The sequence below is a fragment of the Bos mutus genome, chromosome 8 (genome assembly GCF_027580195.1).
Source record: "Bos mutus isolate GX-2022 chromosome 8, NWIPB_WYAK_1.1, whole genome shotgun sequence".
Classification (NCBI taxonomy): domain Eukaryota; kingdom Metazoa; phylum Chordata; class Mammalia; order Artiodactyla; family Bovidae; genus Bos; species Bos mutus.
Genome location: NC_091624.1, coordinates 76,557,986 through 76,580,245, shown reverse-complemented (window position 1 = coordinate 76,580,245; position 22,260 = coordinate 76,557,986).

The window sequence follows — 22,260 nt, the reverse complement described above, 5'->3', positions numbered from 1 at the left end:
TGTATCAGCAGGTACATCTGACTCAGTAAACTTGTGCTTTTCAGTTTTCCACTAAAATATCCCTATGGCAAAGTGGCCTGAACAGATTTGCCTGAGAGAATTTAATTGGGTTTCCTTCTTATATCAGAGACACACATGGAAAGTGTCCACTCTAAGCTGTAGCCTATCTGCCCATGCTTGTTTTAATACAAAAATACACTTTAATTAGATGATTAAGCTGCATGACATGAGAAACCAGCTTATCTTCTTTACCACTATATCCCCCAAACCCAGACTAGCACAAAGTATATACCCATAGTAAATATTTGACATCTATGTTAGGACTCCAGGAAGATGCAGAATGGCCATCCTGGGGTTTCTCATGTATATGCCTCAAAACTCAAGTTGTACCTTCTGATAGTAAGAGATAAGTCATAGGACATATGTGTGGTCATAGTAACTTCTGGTTAGGCATGATAGAAAGCAACCTTTTTATGTTTTCCCAAAATAAGGTACTGTCTGGATCTGTTGCTGCAATAGTCATAAATATGGGGATCAAATAGCTGTTGCCCTGGAGATGGGCAGCAGCATTAGTTCAAAGCAAGGAGTTACCACCCATGTCCATAAAATGGGTCTTCGTATATAGCAGCCTGCCTGAATATAAAGTTTTGCCTGTGGTTACTCTTTATACTAAGCCTTATGACCTCAGACTTTGAAACAGAAATTCTCTGTTGTGCCTGGGCACTGAGGTCAGGCATTAGAGCTGCCTGGATGACATACCCTTAGGACAGAACGGCACAGCAGGGCAGAGGCAGCATCCAGATGCTGCTCACCCCAAGGTGGAAACAGCTTTGGAATTTACAAGTCAAGGCCTAAGGGCAAGAGTGTTTTCACTGAGTCTGTTTCCATTTGGAAATTTTAGTAAAGAATCTAAGAGAGAACTTTTCTTCTCATGTAAAAGTAAAAGCTGTTATCACCCACTTGGATTGGGGTAGAGCCTGGATGCTTTCACCCAGATGATTTCAGTATTTGATGAACATTGTTGCTGAAGCTGATTGCAAGGTATGAGTTTTTTCTTTGAAGTCACCATGAGTTGGTTGCCAACACAGCCTCTATGGAAGAAGACCTCTAAATGGTTTCAAAGCTGATCCAGAGAGTATTTTTAGTGATCTGATTAATTAACGAGAGAGCTCTGAGTTTGTTGGCAAAGTCTTTCACTTTGTATCTCCTTGTTTATGACCACTACTACCTTACAGATAAGTGATCAACACTTAACAAGTGACGACAGCAAGAGCTTACGCTCTTGAGTGGTCACTGTGTGTTCAGCAGGGACTGAGGGCTGTCTCTTCCTCACAGGCAGTCTTATTATCCTCTTTACTGGTTGGAAAACTGAGATAGGGGACTGCTTTTGGACCTTGCCAATTGTAAGAGACAGGAGTGGGTGATGCTGGGACTCCCAACCTAAACAGACTGCAGAAATTGAACTCTTAACTACTCCAATTGAAACCATCCTTCTAGAACTGAAAATGAAGCCTTTAATGTAAGTTTACAATGCTCTTTGAAACAGTAAACCTATTGTCTCATTGGATTATTGGCTTCTCTGTAGGCAGTGCTCGCTAGCCTACTAAGAGCACAACCCTTATGACAGTCTCCATTTTCAACTGCAATATTTTGTTCTAGCTTTAGTAAGCATATCATTTTCTTATTTTTATCACCTCTGGTTTTATTGTACTAGTAAATAGAACTGAAATTAAATATTCATTAATATCCTAAAATAAATATCACTGAATGAGAATGGAATGGTACATTGAGCCATTCATTTCCTCACAGCGGAGTATTAAGAATCATTAACGAGTTTTCTTTAGCATGCTTTTCAAAGCAATAGCCTCTTTTAGACTGGATTATTTTCTTATATTTTGCTTTTAAATGATTAGTCTTCGCGCTTCCTTTCTTCCTCATCTGTCCCCACAGTTGCAGTTCAGACTGGGACCAAGCAATCTCTTCTTCAATAGTGGATGCAAAAATGCAGCCATATGGGGCTGAGCACTTGGCACGCTCAGTGTGTGTGTATCAGAGGACAGGACATCAGGAGCAGGGTCTTCTGCAAAAAGAAGCTGTGTGTTTCCCTCCCTTCTACTGAAGTCAGTTTGATTTCCGCATATAATTTCAGGTTGGGTTCTTTAACTTCATATATAAATAAATGAAGCATATTGTATTTTCTTCTTTATAAACCCAAAGATAAGCCCTTTTAAGTACCACTCAGATTCAGCTTCTAGAAAGGTTGCCATCTCATTTTTCTGATTTATCAAAGCTACTCTGAGGTAATTTTATAATGTTAAAATTAAAGTAACCCCAAAGCAAGATGTGCAATTTTTTTCTCTATTTCTCTGCGAACAGAATGTTCACCAGTGTTCATCACTCTCTTCTATATATTTTTTATGCTTTCCTTGCAAACGCAGTATAAGAACTAAATAAATCAAATCAAATGATTATGCATATTAACTTATAATTTTAAATAATTTTGTTTTTTGCCTCCTTACAACAATCCCTGGCTGACAGTGGTCCTCAAACTATAGCATGCCTCAGAATTTATTAGAAAGCTTACTAATATACAGACTGCTGAGTCCACTGCCCATACTCAGACTGCTGAGTCCATTGTCTGTCTGCTATTTCTGATTCAGCATGTCTGGGGTAGGGGCTGAACTTCTAGCAACAAATTTTCTTATAATACTAATACTGCTGGTCCAAGGAATACATTGAAAACCACTACTTCAGAAGAGGAGACTACAAAGTTTTTCTGCTAGGTTCCAGAGAGTAAATATTTTAGACTTTCTGGGATATATAGTTTCTGTAGCACATACCTGTTCAAGTCTCTGGTTGTAGCCTAAAAACAGACATAGACAATAGATAAGCAAATGAACATGACAATGTTCCAATAAAACTTCCTTTATGGGCCCTGAAATTTAAATTACATACAGTTTCACATGACAAAACATATTCTTTCAATTTTTTGCAACCATTTAAAACATGGTAATTTATTTTAGCATGTCTTTAAGAAAACATGAAAACCTAGTCATGGGCTGGATATTATCCTTAGACTAGAGTTTGCCCACACTGGACCAAGAAGGAGAGAATGAGTAGAACCTTCAGTATCAAAATTCATGGCACATGATAAATAAAGACCTCATACTAAAAATATATTGATAAAATTCATGTCTCCAGCAGGCTTTTATCTACTACAAAATAAAAAATTGGAAGTTCTAAATTGGCAGTGATTACTCTAAAGAGTAATTTTTCCAATTGACAGATTGGGTCATTTATCATTATTCAAGTTTCCAGACACCTATAAATAATAGTTTAAGAGTACTCCCTGGATAGGGAACTAGATTGAAATTTATAGTGTCAAGTGACAGAAAATAAGGATCATTCCTGTTAAGGTCTACTCTTAATATTTTAGCTTGATGGTAGTTAAATATATATCTTCATATACAATGGGTTCAAGAATTTCAAAATCTATCGTTTTAAAAAGTCTTTCAAAAACATAAAAACACCTGTGTGAATATTTTTGAATGACCCCCATTATCACAATAGCCACTTAACCTGCATCTTTAGATGTTATTGCTTTTAAAACTGTGTGGAGTAAGTGACCACTGTAATTGAAATGTCCATCAGTTTATAAATTACTCTTTCTAAATCACTCTCCTGACTAAGGATGACTTTTATTAGTAAAAATGCCATACTACTTACCAAATATATTTTCAGTGCCTTATAAATGGTACTTACTACTTTTCCTAGGTCAGAAATAGTATGTAAGGCTGGCTTCTTATTGAAATAATCAAATATTTTTGGAATTTCAAACACATCTTTATTTAATCATGTAGATGCTGAACAAGGTGATACCCAAGGTCCCTTTGAGCTCTAAAATAAATTAGTTGTGAAGATCTATTCATTGTGACTATAAGCCCTAATCAAAGGAAAATGTCTTATTACAGTGGTACTCAAATTTCAGTGTGCATAAGAATCACCTGGAGTTCTTATTAAAAATGCAGACTCTGGGCTTTACCCTAGAGGTTCTAATTCAAAGGGTCTAGGGCTCCAAGTATTGTATTTAAAACAATACCCTAGGTAATTCTTATGTAGCTGGTCCATAAATCATACTTTGAGAGACACTGACTTACTACAACCAAATATATAATTGAGCTTGACAATGGAATTAAATGAAAGGAAAATTAACAAATTTGCTTTGGGCCATGCACAGCAATGGTCTAGTACAACGACTACAGAATAAATAATCTCAATCATAGGATTCAACAGGCAGGAGGTTCTGGATCACTTCTGTTCAGCTTGATGAATTATGACTGGTGGAAATTGCTTTTCAAAACCACATTTTTAAACCACCTCTTTAAGCCACATTCATGGTCTGATATAACTGAGCACTCGTAAGAGTGAAGGGGTGAGAGTGGTATCAAGCCCTGTCACCTTATTTTCCATGATGATTACAAAGCAGGATATCCTCAGTCATGGTGTTTTTCCTTGAGTTGCATTGATTAGTGATGAATGACTGTGTTCATTACCTTTTCTTGATTGTTGCTGGTATTTATTGTTAAGTGCATGTTCACAAAGAGAAATCACATGCTATAAACTAGAACAAGGAAGAAGCACATGTGCATGGTCCCAATCTTTGACTCTAAGTCAGTTATCTTCGGAGAAGGCAATGGCACCCCACTCCAGTATTCTTGCCTGGAAAATCCCATGGACAGAGGAGCCTGGTTGGCTGCAGTCCACGGGGTCGCTAAGAGTCGGACACGACTGAGCGACTTCACTTTCACTTTTCACTTTCATGCATTGCAGAAGGAAATGGCAACCCACTCCAGTGTTTTTGCCTGGAGAATCCCAGGGATGAGGGAGCCTGCTGGGCTCCCATCTATGGGGTCGCACAGAGTCAGACACGACTGAAGCGACTTAGCAGCAGCAGCAGCAGCAGTTCTATTTTATTGCACTCACTCAAGCCAAAGTAGCTAACTCCCCATAGCCTAGCTGAGATAAGAAGTAAGATATGAAAATACGTCATTCTATATTTCCTCCTAAGATCAACTCTAAGAAGACAAATTCGTATTATTATTGTCTCAGCAGTCAATTTGGGGGAGGGAGTTAAATTTTAATTCATATTTTATTGCAATAACATTTGGCTTAGAAATGGAAGTGTTTTGAAGACCAGGTATTGTTGACCAATTCAAAGGTATCCATGATAATTACATAGTCTAACTTAAAAACACACTAATCAAAACCTAAAGGCATTTAGTATACACCCTTTTTCCAAAGGAATATTATCACAAGCAATAATCATAGGAAATTATCTGGACACAGCGTGTCACCTACTATCTTAGTTTCATTTTTCCAGAGACAGTGGTCTCAGAGAACTTTGAGAAATTTCTACCCATATTTAAGAGGCACATGAATTGTTCCCTTGTGTCTCAGCTGGTAAAGAATCTGCCTGCAATGTGAGAGAACTGGGTTTGATCCCTGGGTTGGGAAAATCCCCTGGAGAAAAGAAAGGCTACCAACTCCAGTATTCTGGCCTGGAGAATTCCATGGACTATATAGTCCATGGGGGTCACAAAGAGTCACTTTCACTTAAATTGTATGGTTTACTTAAGTTGTGTATTCAGTAAATTGGACAGTGATTCACAGTGGTCAGCATAGATATGTTGCATAGTAACACATGCTTAGATTCTTGAGGAAAAAAACAGGATATGAGCTATAACTTTACATTAGTAATATGTTCAGGAATTTAAGCTATCAGGCCTATGATTTTCAAAGATATTAAATTATGCAAATCATAGTAATCCATTTCCACTTGCAAATATTTGTTAAGAAGTTGCTTGCTAAATTTTCAGCATATCTTTAAAGTGATAGATTTCCCAAGTGCTAAAATGATGCAGTTATAATCAGAACATAATATAAACACTTTTAAGATATGAGGAAAAGATTTTCTCATCCTTTTCATAACAATATTGCTTTTGTGATATACCAAATTACCATTAAAGGATATTTTAAATCAGTTTAATAAATGTTAAAGTGATTTTCAGATATCACTTAATGTTTCCAGTTGACATAACAAATGAACCATTTCAGATTTCATTGAAAGCTCTTTAGTACATGTCAGCAGACTATTTTGGAACAGTTTCAAAATGTGACAAATTGCAGTAAATCATCTTGAGGCAGCTCAACACCACTGCAGCCATTACAAGGTGGACTGCGAGGACTTTGTAAATCACAGAAGATCACATATCAACTCAGTTTTGTCACAGAGCAGAAATAGCAAATAAAAAGCTGTCAGGGTGGGATGTTCCCTTTCCTAATACTTCAATTTATTTAACATTCATTTTAATGTTGACACATTAGATGGGTCTATAATATAGGAAAGGAAATACTTCCTACATTCATTTATCAGACATTTGGCTGGGTTGCCAAATATCACTGTCATAGTGACAGCTGACCTTAGAAAAAGTGTGCCGTATAGCTCTATACAGAGAACACCTGTCCCTAGAAGGAACAATAAGAAAATTCTTAACACCTCTTGATGAATGACATAAGGAAACCTCACAAAACCTGTACTAAGATATTACATGACATAAATTATTTTTGGTTCATTTCATATCACTTGGTGCACCAAGCCAAGTGTTTTGTTTTCTTTTGCTTTGTTTTATAATAGAACATGTTACTGTTCAAACCTCCATGATTTTTCACACAAGGACTGGTAGTATTCAATCTTCCATCCTCTGAAAATGGGTCAATTGTTCATTCAAAATTCATGACCAAATTATTGGAGAAGTTATTTTCATATTACATTCAATGTTTGTGAATGCCTGGTATACTAAACTTTTAACATTAAAGATTTTGAAGAGATCTATGTTGTGATGATCTCTTATGATCGTTAATTATGCCATTATAAAACATTCAGTCTTTTAAAAATTACTGTGATTAACATCCACATTACCATAAAAGATTTGCATCAGTGATTTTCATTTTAAAAAAGCTCTCTTTTAGTGCCTGATCTTTACTTGAGAAAATATAATAGAAGGTGATAACTACTTCAATGTCTATGCAGTAGAATATGGTTAACATGATTAAATAATTGTAGTAAATGGAGACATTGCAGGAGTGTAGAAGAAACATCGTAATAAGAATCAAACTTACCAAATTCCAACCGCTGACTAGCTTTGTGACCTTGTGTCTGCATATCAAATCCTCCTATTATAAAATGGGACAAATCTTTTGTAAAATTGACATAAACATCAAATGAGATGGTTGATCTGGCAGCGTCTCAAACAAATGACATGATACCATCAGGATTCTTTTTCTTTTTTTGTTAATTTTTATTTTATATAGGAGTATAGCAAAGTGATTCAGTTATACATATTGTTGTTGTTGTTTAGTCACTAAGTTGTGTCCCACTCTTTGGTGACCCCAAGGACTGTAGCCTGCCAGGTTCCTCTGTCCATGGGATTTCATATATACATGTATCTATTATTTTTCAAATTATTTTCCCATTTGGGTTATTATAGAATATTGAGCAGAGTTCCCTGTGCTCAATAGTAGGTCCTTGTAGGTTATCTATTTTAGATACAGTAGTGCATATATGTGGAGAAGGAAATGGCAGCCCACTCCAGTATTCTTGCCTGGAGAATCACATGGACAGAGGAGCCTGGTGGGCTGCAGGCCATGGGGTCACAAAGAGTCAGACATGACTGAAGTGACTTACTAGCAGCAGTGCGTATATGTCAGTATCACTTCACACCCATCAGGATTTGATGGGAATGTAATCAAATGACAATTTGCAAAGGAGAGGAGTAGGGACCAAGGGATAGTGAAGTGTTACCACTTGAAGGCATGAGAGGAAGCAGTGGATACTGGAACCTAGAGACAGAAAGAGCTGTGTGGAGAGAGCAAATTCAGGGAGCTCCCTCACTCCTTGGAGGGATACAGCCAATCTCTGGCAAGCCTTCCCTTCCTCTTTTCTTTTCAGTGCCTTCCAGTGGTTGAACATAACAGGAAGCCAGAGTTAAGAATTCCAACAACATGGCCCCTCTTGGTCAACCTCCCAGGACTAGAGTAGGATGCAAAATGGAAAGAGTAGAGTTAGAGGAGTAAATGGAATGTATCCAGGACAAAGGGTGTGGGAAAAAAGTTGAAAATACAAATCACCAGAGGTGTAGAATTTAGTAATAGAAGTAGAGATTCTGAATACTCTCCTTTCCTCTTCTACTGTGCGACTTCAGATAAATGTTGTGGTTCTTTTTTGTATCAAGCAGTCTATAGAAGACATAGGCATCTTTGCATGCTTGAATGCTAAGTCACTTCAGTTTTGTCTGACTCTTTGTAATCCTATAGACTGTAGCCTGCTGGGCTCCTCTGTCCATCTTAGGCAAGATTGCTGGGCATTGATTTCATAGCAAAAGGGTGAGTACATTTTAAAGTTATGGTTGGCAACCACATCCCGATCAAGCTTCAATAAGATTACCAAGTTAATGGAGTTATGAAGAAAACATTTTTTTTAAGAATGAGTCAGACCTCAAAAAGTTCTAGAAGAGTGTAGCAGGTGTTCTGGTACCACCTCCAGAGGACTCTGATACCTCCATCCTTAGGAACTCAGCATAGGCCCAGTAGAATAGTTGTCATAAGGGACAGGAAAGGAGCATTAATGGGCAGTAAGTTACAATTTCTCTAGCTGAGGTGTTACACTCAATATGTCAGTGAATTCAGAAAACTGAGCAGTGACCACAGGAAGGAAAAGATCATCTTTCACTGTAATTCCAAAGAAGGGCAATACTAAAGAATGTGCAAACTACTGTGCAACTGTGCTTGTTTCAGATGCTAGCAAGGTTATGCTCAAAATCCTTCAAGCTAGGCTTCAGCAATACATGAACCGAGAACTTACATTACAAACTGGGTTTAGAAAAGACAGAGGAAACAGAGGTCAGTTTGCACTTTAAAATTATTATATTTTCACATTTTAAGTTGCTCAGCTGGAATTCCATCACCTCCACTAGCTTTGTTTGTAGTAATGGTTTCTAAGGCCCACTTGACTTCACACTCCAAGATGTTCTACTATAGGTGAGTTACCATACCATGATTATCTGGGTCATTAAGACCTTTTTAATATTGTTTTCTGTGTATTGCCACTGCTTCTTAATCTCTTCTGCTTCTGTTAGGTCCCTTTCTGTCCATTATCATTTCTGTCCCTTATCATGCCCATCCTTGCATGAAATATTCCTTGGATGTCTCCAGTTTTCTTGAAGAAATCTCTATTATTTCCCATTTTGCTGTTTTACTCTATTTCTTTGCATTGTTCATTTAAGTGGTCTTTCTTATCTCTCCTTGCTAAGAACAAAACCATCCCAAAGAAAAAGAAATGCAAGAAGGCAAAGTGATTGTATGAGGGGGCTTTATAAATAGCTGAGGGAAAAAAGAGAAGGGAAAGGCAAGGGAAAAAGAGAACTAACAATGTACCCAACTGAATGCAGAGTTGCAGAAAATAGCAAGGAGAGGTAAGAAAGCCTTCTTAGATGAACAGCGCAAAGAAGTAGAGGAATACAATAGAATGGGAAAGACTAGAAATCTCTTCAAAAAATTGGAGACATTAGGGAACGTAATAGAGATAATAACATAATGAAGTTAAGTATTATTGTTATTATTATGCTGCTACTAATCCCTGGTGTAGTTACAATTCAGTTCAGTTCAGTCGCTCAGTCATGTCCAACTATTTGTGACCCCCTGAACTGCAGCAAGCCAGGCTTCCCTGTCCATCACCATCTCCTGGAGCTCGCTCAAACTCATGTTCATCAACTCGGTGATGCCATCCAACCATCTCATCCTCTGTCATCCCCTTCTTATCCTGCCTTCAATCGTCACCAGCATCAGGGTCTTCTCTAAGGAGTCAGCTCTTTGCATTAGGTGGCCAAAGTAATGGAGCTTCAGCTTCAGCGTCAGTCCTTCCAATGAATATTCAGGATTGATTTCCTTTAGGCTTGACTAGTTTGATCTCCTTGCAGTCCAAGACTGCAAGAGTCTTCTCTAACACCACAGTTCAAAAGTATCAATTCTTTAGCACTCAGCTTTCTTTATGGTCCAACTCTCACATCTATACATGACTACTAGAAAAACCATAGCTTTGACTAGACGAATCTTTGTTGGCAAAGTAATATCTCTGCTTTTTTCTATGTTGGTCATAGCTTTTCTTCCAAGGAGCAAGCATCTTTTAATTTCATGGCTGCAGTCACCATCTGCAGTGATTTTGGAGCCCAAGAAAATAGTCTCTCACTGTTTCCATTGTTTCCCCATCTATTTGCCGTGAAGTAATGGGACCAGATGCCATGACCTTAGTTTTTTGTATGTTGAGTGTTAAGCCAGCTTTTTCACTCTCCTCCTTCACTTTCATCAAGCATAGTTATAATTACCAAGTACTATATTGAATATGTAAGAACTATCACTTCAGCCTATAGTAGCATTATATTAAACAGCTGGTAAAGAATCCGCCTACAATGCCGGAGACCCTGGTTTAATTCCTAGGTTGGGAAGATCTTCTGGAAAAGGGATAGGATACCTGTTTCAGTTTTCTTGGGCTTCCCTGGTGGCTTAGCTGTTAAGAATATGCCTGCAATGTGGGAGACCTGGGTTTGAACCCTGGGTTGGGAGGATCCCCTGGAGAAGGAAAGGCTACCCACTCTACAATTCTGGCCTGGAGAATTCCATGGACTATACAGTCCATGGGGTTACAAAGATTTGGACACGACTGAGTGATTTTGAGTGATTTGTCACTTTCATGACATATATTTAGCATTGATTATTGTTGCCAGATATTAATAGTTGTCTATTAAAACATAGACTGTTTAATATAGTTCTATATTAAAATGCTAGTTCTCTATTAAAATGTATAACATAAACTTGTCCCCCAAGATGCTCAGCTGGTAAAATGCAGAGTAAGGACTACTTTAAATCTTTGGATTTTCACCTTTCTTTCCCACATAGACACAGATCCCATGTGTTCATTCCCTTAGCACAATGAATACACTCTAATATTAGGGCAATTTTATTTTGAAAACAGTTGGCATTTATTAAAAGTAAAACGTATGGAAAACTGTCACGAGTCATCTTAAAAAGCAGTTAAAAGGAAATATTTTTGATATTTATGAATTTGCAGTAGAGCCATCCTAAAAATAGGAACTTCCTCTACTTCAGGATGTATTTCTACTTCGTGTACAAATACGCTGAAGAATGATGATGGTGGCGATGATAGTAACTTTATCTAGTAGTCACTGAGAACATCTCATTTCATGTCACATGGTTGCACTTATTTAACTTTCAACCCATTTCCTGTGCTATCCCCATCTTTGAGATAATAAAGCTGAGGCTCAACCTCGGTGATTTAATTGATCTTGCTTATTTCTTTTTTATAGTTTTCAGATAAAATAATATATGTTTTAGGTATGCATTTTTTCCAGAAGATAAAAAGTTTTTAGGTACACAGTGTTCCCAAAAGGAAAAAAAAAAAAAGGTTGCAATTTATCTGCATTGAAAAATCAAAGCCTAGTATAGCAGAAGGGTCTTGAGCTTTAGCATCAGATAGATGAGTAATAGCCAACTCTCCCCCTTGCTAGGTGTGTTGTTCTCATTACATGAATAAATATCTCTGAGTCTGTTTTCTCCACTGCACAATAAGATAATAAGAGCTATTTTATGAATAGCTCTCCCTATTCTTCCTAGGGAGAGTCAAGATGTTATATACAAAGAGCGATGCTCAATAAATGGAAGATGGTATTATTTAAACCAGAATTGGGGCCAGATATAATGGAATAAAGAATTCCTTAATTCCCCTGAACTTCATAAATTTTTCAATCTTGTGAAATAGATTTCTGCACCAGGAATCCAACTATAATACACAACTGACAAAGAAACACTTTTAACAGAAACATAGTATATTGTAAGATTACAGAAAAGGAAATATTAATTCTGACTTGCTTAACATTTTTTGTTTAATACTTATAGTAAATTAGCTAACCTCACTGGAAAACAATCCAAGTCCTTCGCCATAACATTTATAAAGAGAGTCATCTACAGATTTTGTTATGCTCCTGTAGTTATTCTATAGGGAGATAAAAATAGTGGTTTCATAACCTCAGAGACATTAGGGAGAAGAAAAAACTATATATTAATTTGGCCAGTCTTCTTATGTTCAGCAAGAAATATAAGGACAAGAAAAATGTTTTTTGCAAAAGTTTTCCAAGCAAGTTATTGGTAGATCTTTAACTTCTTGAGCCAGATTTGGTAGCATCCAGTCAATAAAGCCTTCAAAAGAGCGCAAGAGAATGGGAAGTACAAGCACAGCTGTCATACCTGGTTTAAAACAACATAGGCCAGCAAAGTTGACACAGAAAACTAGAGGCTAAAATATAAATTACTGCTACAATAGGAATAAAATTCCATATATCAAAGCTGAAATGCGCCTATTGTACCAGGAGAATCAATAATTCCTCTTCAATAGCAATTTGCCTTACTTATTTGACTCCGCATTCCATAAATCGTGCAAACATTTTTCTGTGATTCCATTAGCAATAAATTACATTTGGAGCCAGTGAAATCATGTTATTGGGCTTTTGAAATTGTTTGTTGAAAAAACTAATGCTTCATACTTAATGACTAAACAATAAACAAGAAAAAAATACCGCCTTCCTCTCCCTGTACTGCCATTAGAGATCTAGTTTATATCTGAGTGAGCCAAAAAGAGGATAAATCCCTTAACAAGTGACAGACCTTAAAAGTGATCTCAGATGGGCATTTCACAAATTGGAAATATTCCACTCATACTGATATGTCATTTATTTTACTTCCAAAATTATTCCACAATTACATTCTCTTTTTACATTTGTATTAATCTCACCATATCAGCAAGAACCATAATGACTGATTTTTGGTCAGTTTTTTTCAAAAAAGTTTTTTGCAGGGCCAAATATATACAGTTAGCCTACTGACTCTTATTTGAAAGTCTTAGACAGTTAAATGGAAGCACTGCAGTGGCTTACTAAAATTGCAAGATTTTAACCCAGAATATTTGCTTTGCCAAAGGAGAATTATGAATAGTTAATCACTCTTGATTTCATATATCATTATTAGATTTGCTAGTCTTTTTTCTTCTAATCTTTCAATCCTTAAATCCTAATATTGGTTATATTCTGTTAATTGAGTTTTCCTCACCCTCAATCACATGTACACAAAGGAGAAATTCAGATAATGATTTAAAAGTATGTTTTATTCTGTGAAACTATAATTTTATTAACTTGTATATGTAATAATCAAGAGGAAAATGTCATATAATGCTACCATCTTAGAGTAGTTAGATGACTTTAATCTAAAAACTACCTAGATTAAAAGGAGATGTTAAATAGAGACTTAAAGATCAAGGTGGAAATAAAATACTTGAGACCCTGATGCTTGCCATTTGTTTCTCCTTAATATGAACATGAACTCTTTGCCACAGTGAATTGCTCTCTATTCAGTATTTGATGGGTCGCAAAAGCTGAAAATCTAACTTTGAACATCACACTACTTTACGGTACTGGGGCCTCCCTGCTGGTTCAGATGGTAAAGAATCTGCCTGTAATTCAGGAGACATGGGTTTTGGTCCCTGAGTCAGGAAGATTCCCTGGAAAAGGGAAGGGAATGGCAACCCACTCCAGTATCATTGCCTGGATAATTCTATGGACATGGACCTTATGATATTGATATTAATAGAAATGTTTCATTTAAAAAATAAATACCTTGTTCTCACAAAATGCTTTGTATAAGTATCTGGGTGTGTGTATGAGTATGTGTGATTGCACACATATGTATGCATGTACATAATGACCACGTATAAGACAATTTCTTATTTTAAAAAATTGAATTTCAAAAATTTTACACTTTTACTACTTTACACTTTTAAATGTGTCTTAAACTAATGAACTTATTCCAAAATACCTAATCAACTACTGGATAATAAGAGGAAAAATAGAGAAAAGTTGGTTGTTTTTTTTTTTAACCTGAATATTTCTAATTATGACCAGGTACAATTAACAATCTACCTTTAAACTTTTAAAAATTAGTTAATAAAATAGTTTCTTATAACGTCATTAGTAGCCAAATTTATAACATATGACATATGTTTATCATATTTTGATCCAAAGAATTCTGCATAAAATGAGTTCAGTGTTGAATTAATGTCAGCACTTCCTTGGTAATTAGTTTCAAACCCAATTGTTTCCCTTTTTAGTGTCCTTTATTATGTTTTGCATCCCTCTGGGCATGCAGCAGAGAAATAAAGCTTTGGAAGATTTTTTCTTTAACTTTCATACTGTCTCTTGCAATAAGAATTAGTTGACAGCAACATGAAGACCTCATGGTGGCAGCCATAGCAGAGAAAATGATCCAGTCATCTTCAATATCTTTGGACACTGTGTATATGCACATTGATTTTGGCTGTTTGGCTCAAACAATTCAATCCAAAACTAAGGATGTCATGTTTCTCTGAACCAGAAGATTACGTGGTTAATCAAGATATAAGATAAATCAAGAAATAGTTCATGTCTTTTCTACTATGTACAAAGCATTGTACTAGGTGCTAGAGGGATAATGTGAAGAAGTGTAAAATCTTCTGAGTCAAAATGTAAAAGCAGAGTAGATAGACATGAAATCCCCTTCTTAGCTCTCCTGAGAATGGGGGTAAAGCACTGCATTTCTCTCAACTTAGGTAAGTTGTAATTCCAGCTGTGACATCCATAACCTCAAGGGATTTACAGTCTGGTTAACGTTGACATTTTACCTCAAATTAAAATATTATCCAAAGTGAAGCATGATAAGACTTCTATGAGTGCCATCACTACCATCCAGGGGTAGAGTAAATACAGTCACACATCCACACACAAAATATCCTGTATATAAAAATTCCTGATTGCATGCAGCTTGTAGTCTGTTGTGAGGAGCCAAAAAATAATAAAATAAGTAAGTAAAAGATAAAGCAAGGTAGATGATAAACAGTGATGTGAATAAAAACAAAGTGTCCAGAAGGAAGCAAGGAGCACTATGGGGAGGAGAGATGTAGGACTGCTGTAGGGCTTTGTGAGACATTCCAAATGTCTAAGCCTTTACTCTCGGTAATTGGGAAATCACTGGACTTACATGGAAAGGATACAGCATCCAGTTATATCTATCATTTTGGCCAGGTCAACATCAGAGAAGCCTATATGCAGACGGTTGTAATATTCCAAGTGAGCAGTGATGGTTAGCTTGAACCAAGATTATAACCATGGAGGTGTGAGAGGTAGTGGGGTTATGTTTTGATGGTAAAGTCAACAGAATTACTGATAGATTGACTGACTGAAATGAAAAGAGGGAGGAATCAAAATGCCTCTATACAGACTATTGAAAGTGGTAGTTGCCGTTAAAACCGAAGGACTAGTAAGATTTGGGCACAGAAGTGATGCTTTGACAATATTCTTGGAAGTTCTAGTTTAACCTGAAATCTCCTTTTCACCTAAGTATACTCTGCCTCATCCTTTTCATCATTGTTGTGGTTTGAATTTACTGGGCTCGTGTTAACATCCTCAGGAGAAAGAAGTAGGACCCATCTCCATTCTGCATGGGCAGCTCACCCCCTATGCCTTAAAGCCCTGCTGCTGCTGCTAAGTCGCTTCAGTCGTGTCCGACTCTGTGCGACCCCATAGACGGCAGCCCACCAGGCTCCCCCATCCCAGGGATTCTCCAGGCAAGAACACTGGAGTGGGTTGCCATTTCCTTCTCCAATGCATGAAAGTGAAAAGTGAAAGTGAAGTCGCTCAGTCTTGTCTGACTTTCCAAGACACCATGGACCGTAGCCTACCAGGCTCCTCTGTCCATGGGTGTATAATAAGCAAATAGAAATCTATGCTATATATTACAAATGCAGTGACTGCATATGACCAGTATTGTTCAGTGACATAAGGATTCTCAGATACCTATGTATCCAACAGTAATTTTAACCCAGTACTCACATCCTAAGTACTTATATATCTGTGTCTTCAAAACGAGCTTTCTTATAGCAACTCTCTGGATTTAAAAAGCTTATCATCACACACACTACTCTTTTTTTGTTTGTTTGTGAAATATTTTGTGAAACTCCATTTGTTTTTCTTTTAGTATATACACTCTAATTCTTAGTTCTTTAGAATGAATTGATCACTATGTATTAAATTAACACTAGATCAATGTCATTCATTTGAACATCACATTGATTAATAGTTAAATAGCTCCATGTTATGCAAAATAAATGTCTCTGGGGAGGAGGTTGTTAGTGAAATAGATGGGAAAAAAATTGCCAAGTCTGGAATATCATCATAATACCCTAGGGAGAAGTTGTCAAATATTCAGATTCTATCCCCACCCACATATCTGCCATCCAGTTCTTTAGTCATAACTCCATGAAATTTTCTTCTAGTGATTCTAGGAAGGGAATCTGTACTTCATACATACTTTCCCACATGTTCTGATCAGCCACACAGGAACCACTAGACAAAGCATCCCTTTAATGCTTCTAAAAGTAACTTGATAGCATGATATGAAATGGACCAGGAGCAAAATTAATTAATAAAATATCTTTTGTTGAAATCACTACTCTTAAAGTACCTTAAAAATAAAAATAAGCAAAGTAAAAGCTAATGTCTTTTATTTCATATATCAGGCTTTATTTGATATGAAGAATAAATATAACTAAATTTATATTGTATATGCAATGTATTCTCACCTTCACTGAATTCTCATTCTTTGCATCATATTTTTAATAATACATCATGTTTTGGTGAAGAGAAGTGTTTATTTAGTCTTATATGTTTTCACACAAATATTCTGTAGCACATTCATTCCCTGAAGCACGGAAAGGAGAGGATTTGGAATCTGAAACATTGCCTACAGTTCATTTAATTATGATTGCATATTTGGTTAGGGACAAAGTAAATTCAATGAAGCATTAAAATCAAACATCTCTTTAATTAAACTGGAAAAGAGACTGACTTCATCTTAGATGTTGTTTATTGTCATTAATAGAATGAGAATACTATGTCTCCAAAGAAGGTATCATGATTTCTATGAAATAAAGATATTTCTATCCAGCTGTATTGTCTGTAAGCTTGAGTCTGACCCATGCCTCATCCAGTTTAATGTTTTCTGAACAGACTATGAAAGCATGAAATGTTATACAAATTATTGTTGTTATTCATACTTTGTATAGTAGTAACTTGCATACTTGCAGATGGTACAAATGGCCTTTACCAGATCATGAAGCATTTAGGAAAATTCACAGCTTTCATAATGACTGGCCCTTTCTTAAGCTCAGTAGACTAAACAAGTCCTGCTCAAACGAGAGAAACTGTACAGCTGCCTCTCCAATTAATTAAAACAAAACTCACAAAGCCTTTATCTCACTGATAACTTGGTTCTGCTCTTAACATTTTTGGTGTCATAGTGAGAAACACATTTTATTGCATGAACCACTACCTACACACATCCCCCACCCTACCTAATTCTTACAGTTAAATCATTTATCCTTCCCAGTAGATGTTTAAGTTGGCTATTCATATGTGGTATTTATATTAGAAAGAATTTGTCTATGAAGAAACATTTGGGGCATATATCGATATTTTGGTTAATTTCAAAAACTGTATATTTCTCTATAAGCAAAATACAAGTGGTGGTTAATGAATGTATATATATATATATATATATACACACACACACACATACACACACACACACACACACACACATACATAGTGCTAGTGACACACTCCTATGGTGTGTTCCATGTGATTTTAGTGTTTGAATATATCTGTTTATAAGCAATATTTCTGACATATCTATTTGCTGATTCCCTGATACACATTTTTATGGTACACAATTGTACATATTGATTGTATAAACAGTCTTTTGCAGAAACAGGATAACTACTGAATAAGCTTTCCCCAAAAAGATATTTTTGTTCTTTAAGAAGACAGAAAATCTAAAAGAAAAAAATAATTAAAATAAAATTTAAATTGTATCCAAATGTAAATAGCACAGACAAATGAGAAAGAAATAAGGCATTAAAAATGTCCATATATGTAGGCTTTGCCCTAAGTATCAGTTTTTATTGCCACAGCTTATTTTATTTATTATCTCAGACTTTCTATTTCCTTTTTCCCTGCCTACTCTTCTTCAGGTTTCTCTTCCATTCTAGAAAACCACTGGATTTGTTTTTAGGTAAAAGATTTATCTTGCATTAAAAAAAAATCCAAGTTACAAAATTCAAATTTTCAAAGATAAATAAATGAAGTAACAATGAAGTATTCATCATAGAGACTATTTAAAATGCTATTTTTAAATGGATATTTGATTTATATGTAATTTCACAGCCTATTCCTGATGCATAAGGTGGAGTATAATTCTGTCATCATAAAACTAGCACCTGTTAAGGCCAACTCAGTGAAATGACTAACTCTTTGTCTGCAACCAAATATTTCATTTCACTTGTTTTTATTTTTTTATTTTTTTATTTGTTTTCTTTTTTTTACTTTATTTATTTATTTATTTTAATTTTATTTTATTTAACTTTACAATATTGTATTGGTTTTGCCATATTGTTTCACTTGTTTTTAATACAAGACACTCAGGTAATCACAATACAGTGTGGCCGATAGGAAAGACATGTAGAAGCAAATATACAAATGTGTGTGTGTGTGTGTCTGTGTACACAGAGGGAGAGAGGGGAAATATATGTGTGTGTGTATATATATATTCCTTACACAGTTTACCCTTCACTTTAGGATAAGTCTGAATAAGAGAACAATAGATGATTGAGACTCCATACGAGCTTTATATGTAGTATCCCTACTTTGTTTTCTAAATAATGATTTCTCTGGGATTTATTAGAATACTTTGTCTCCACAAGGAATACATGACACCTATTTTGCTTTAAGCATAGAGCATTAAATTAGCAAAACCCTGTAACAGAAAGATGGAACTCTTAAAGAGTTGAAATGATTCCATTCACATGATTTCTTGGAATTCCAGTGAGAAGTATCTCAAGAAACTTTAATTTTTATCAAAAATTTGATGTTTAATTTTAAACAGATGAGAAGTAAATGCTGCTTTTTATTAGTAATCATTTCCTGTCAGCTTTCATCATTAAACCACTTTTCTGTTTTAGAGTAGATATTCCAAGATGTGGACTTACTCCTACAAAAATACACATTATTTTGAAAATAGGTATCATTCATTCATTTCCCATCAAGACTGAAAATATTTTCAGTGCAGTGTTGTCTTTTTTTTTAGAAATGTGTCCCTAACCCTTAATATAAGATAGATAAGCACATTTGAATAATAACAATTAAAATGATAGCAATATACATTAAGAGCCTGATATGTCAGATATTCTTTTATGTATCTTAAATAATACTTGCTGTATCTTAAGTATTATGTATTTATGCTTAATGTATCTTAAATAATACTTATCCTCCGATGCTATTATTATACTTATTTTACAAATCAATAAACCAAAGCAGCAAAAACTTATGTAACTTGCTCAGAGTTAAACTGGTTAAATGGCAGAGCTAATATTCCAGACTAGGAATCTATACTCCTATACACTCTGTAATATTCCTTTGAGTATAAGTAAATCCTTAATAAACATATGCTGATTGGACAAATAAATGTAATCTTACTATGAATGTAGAATGGAGTAAAATAGCACATCTCAGTTACATAATAGAAGGGAACAGAATAAGGCCAAATAACTACTAAATCAAATAACTGATCTTCAGAGAGAGTATTTGTTAGATATGTGATCTCTCCTACCTCTGTTGGGGCATTGCAGTTACCTTTTTGAAGATGGAATATTACCTATAGTGATACATAAAATTTTTAGAATTCTATCAGCAATTGAAAGACATACCAGTTTTCAGGGCTGAAAGCCTTGCCACTTTCCATAGTCTGTTGGAGGAGTAAGGGCCAGGGATGATAACTAAGAAATTAATTAAATATGAAGAAGAAAATTAAGTTACATGAATTGAATATTTAAGTAATGGTTAAGTAAAGTCTTGTGTTAGGACTATTTGTAAGAGTGGTAACATCACTGAATGTGGTTGATATGGACATGCATTGAAACATTAAATAAAACTCTTTAAAAATTTTCCCAAGTAGATTCTTATGTCTTGTTGCTAAGTATCCATTTAGTGTGACTTCCTTAAGACCCTTTGGAATTATAGAAATGATGTTCCCTTTAGCATTTTTTAAGAGTCATAATTTTTAAATTGTTTCAGACCACAATGAAAAATACTGCTGTCCTAAAGATGTGATTCTTGCTAACTTCTCTGTTCTGATAGTTCAGAGTGACCCACAGGAACATAGCTATTGGTACAATTTAGTCTTTTCTTTATAGGAAGCCCAAACACCTTTGTATCTAATTATACTGAGTTCTTGAAATCATTTGGTGGGGATCGGTCACATCCTATGCATTATATCCTTAATAGTCAAAAAAAATCATTTAATATCAGAAAAAAGTATGTATGTTTTAAGAAGCAGATATATGTGTGTGTGTGTGTATATATATATACATATAATTATACTCAGAAATCCAAGATCTGTTCATTCTGACTCCTGAATATGCTAGGATTTACAAATGATCTCATCATTTTACATTAAAATAAGTAACATAATGGGCCATGATGCTATTGAACATGTGTATGTAATTGAATGTGTGTTTTTTAAAATGTGCATTAGGATGTAGGTTTTTGACATGTAATTCTGAATTAAACCACAAATCATCTATTTACTGACAATTAGATTATGGATGTTTGTCCATGTATGTTTAGTTCTCTGTCCATGGATGTATGGATTGGGAAGGTAATAAGGAGGCTAATTAGTTGAAATATTTTGAATTATAAACATATCTCTTATTCAGAGGGCTTCCCTGGTGACTCAGCTGGTAAAGAATCTGCCTGCAATGTGGGACACCTGGATTCTATTCCTGGGTTGGGAAGATCCCCTGGAGAAGGAATGGGATCTACCCACTTCAGTATTCTGGCCTGCAGGATTCCATGGACTGTATTGTATAGTCCATGTGGTCACAACAAGTTGGACATGACTGAGCAACTTTCACTTTCTCATGTCCAGAAGGACCTATTAACAATGGTCTTCATTTGTGAGTTTCATGAAAGAGTGAGATGGCCAAAGCATCATGGTCAAATACATGCTTTAAGCTGATGATCCAGCATCTATTTTGTACTTAAAATACAAACATCTAGGGTTAAATAAACAAATATAAAACCTTTGTCATACCCACATATTTCAGACATGTGGTATATTGATGAGTTTATGGATGTATTCTTCAATCTGCAACCAACTTGGAAGGTGCCAAGGTGAATGGAGAGCTTGGGGTACTTTGTTAACCAGATATTCTGACCAGACCAAATTCTGACAAAGTTAGGAGATAAATTAAGTTTAACCAGGGTGCTAAATTCCTGCCCCAAGGCATTCCCTCTACTTATCCTCATTGGTTTATTTTCTCCGAGCTTCTTTCCTTTGCTGACTCCTGAAATGACCTCATCCAGAAGCTTGAGTGAATTCTGATAACTCTTAAATGTACATCTCCAGCCTTGGCCACTACCCTCAGCTCAAATGTGGAAGCCTTGTTATTTATTTGACCTATTCATTTGAAATGGCATGCTGCTGCTGCTAAGTCACTTCAGTCATGTCCAACTCTGTGTAATCCCATAGACGGCAGCCCACAGGGGTCCCCCATCCCTGGGATTCTCCAGGCAAGAACACTGGAGTGGGTTGCCATTTCCTTCTCCAATGCATGAAAGTGAAAAGTGAAAGGGAAGTCGCTCAGTGGTGTCTGACTCCTAGCGACCCCATGGACTGCAGCCCACCAGGCTCCTCCGTCCATGGGATTTTCCAGGCAAGAGTACTGGAGTGGGGTGCCATTAACAGACAAATTTGACTATTCTTCATTTTAATGAAATATATATCATGCATTTGATTTCTCAAGCCAAACCTTTTAGTTTTATTGACCAAAGATCCCTCCCTTGTCCAAGGATCGTCTACATCCATTCTACCTCTGAGTGCTTTCAGTAATACCTTACAAATATCTTTAGTATCAGTTCACTTCTCTTCATCTTTACCCACTTAGTTCATGCTACCATTTTCTTTCACTGCCTGCTACAACATTAGCCATCTACC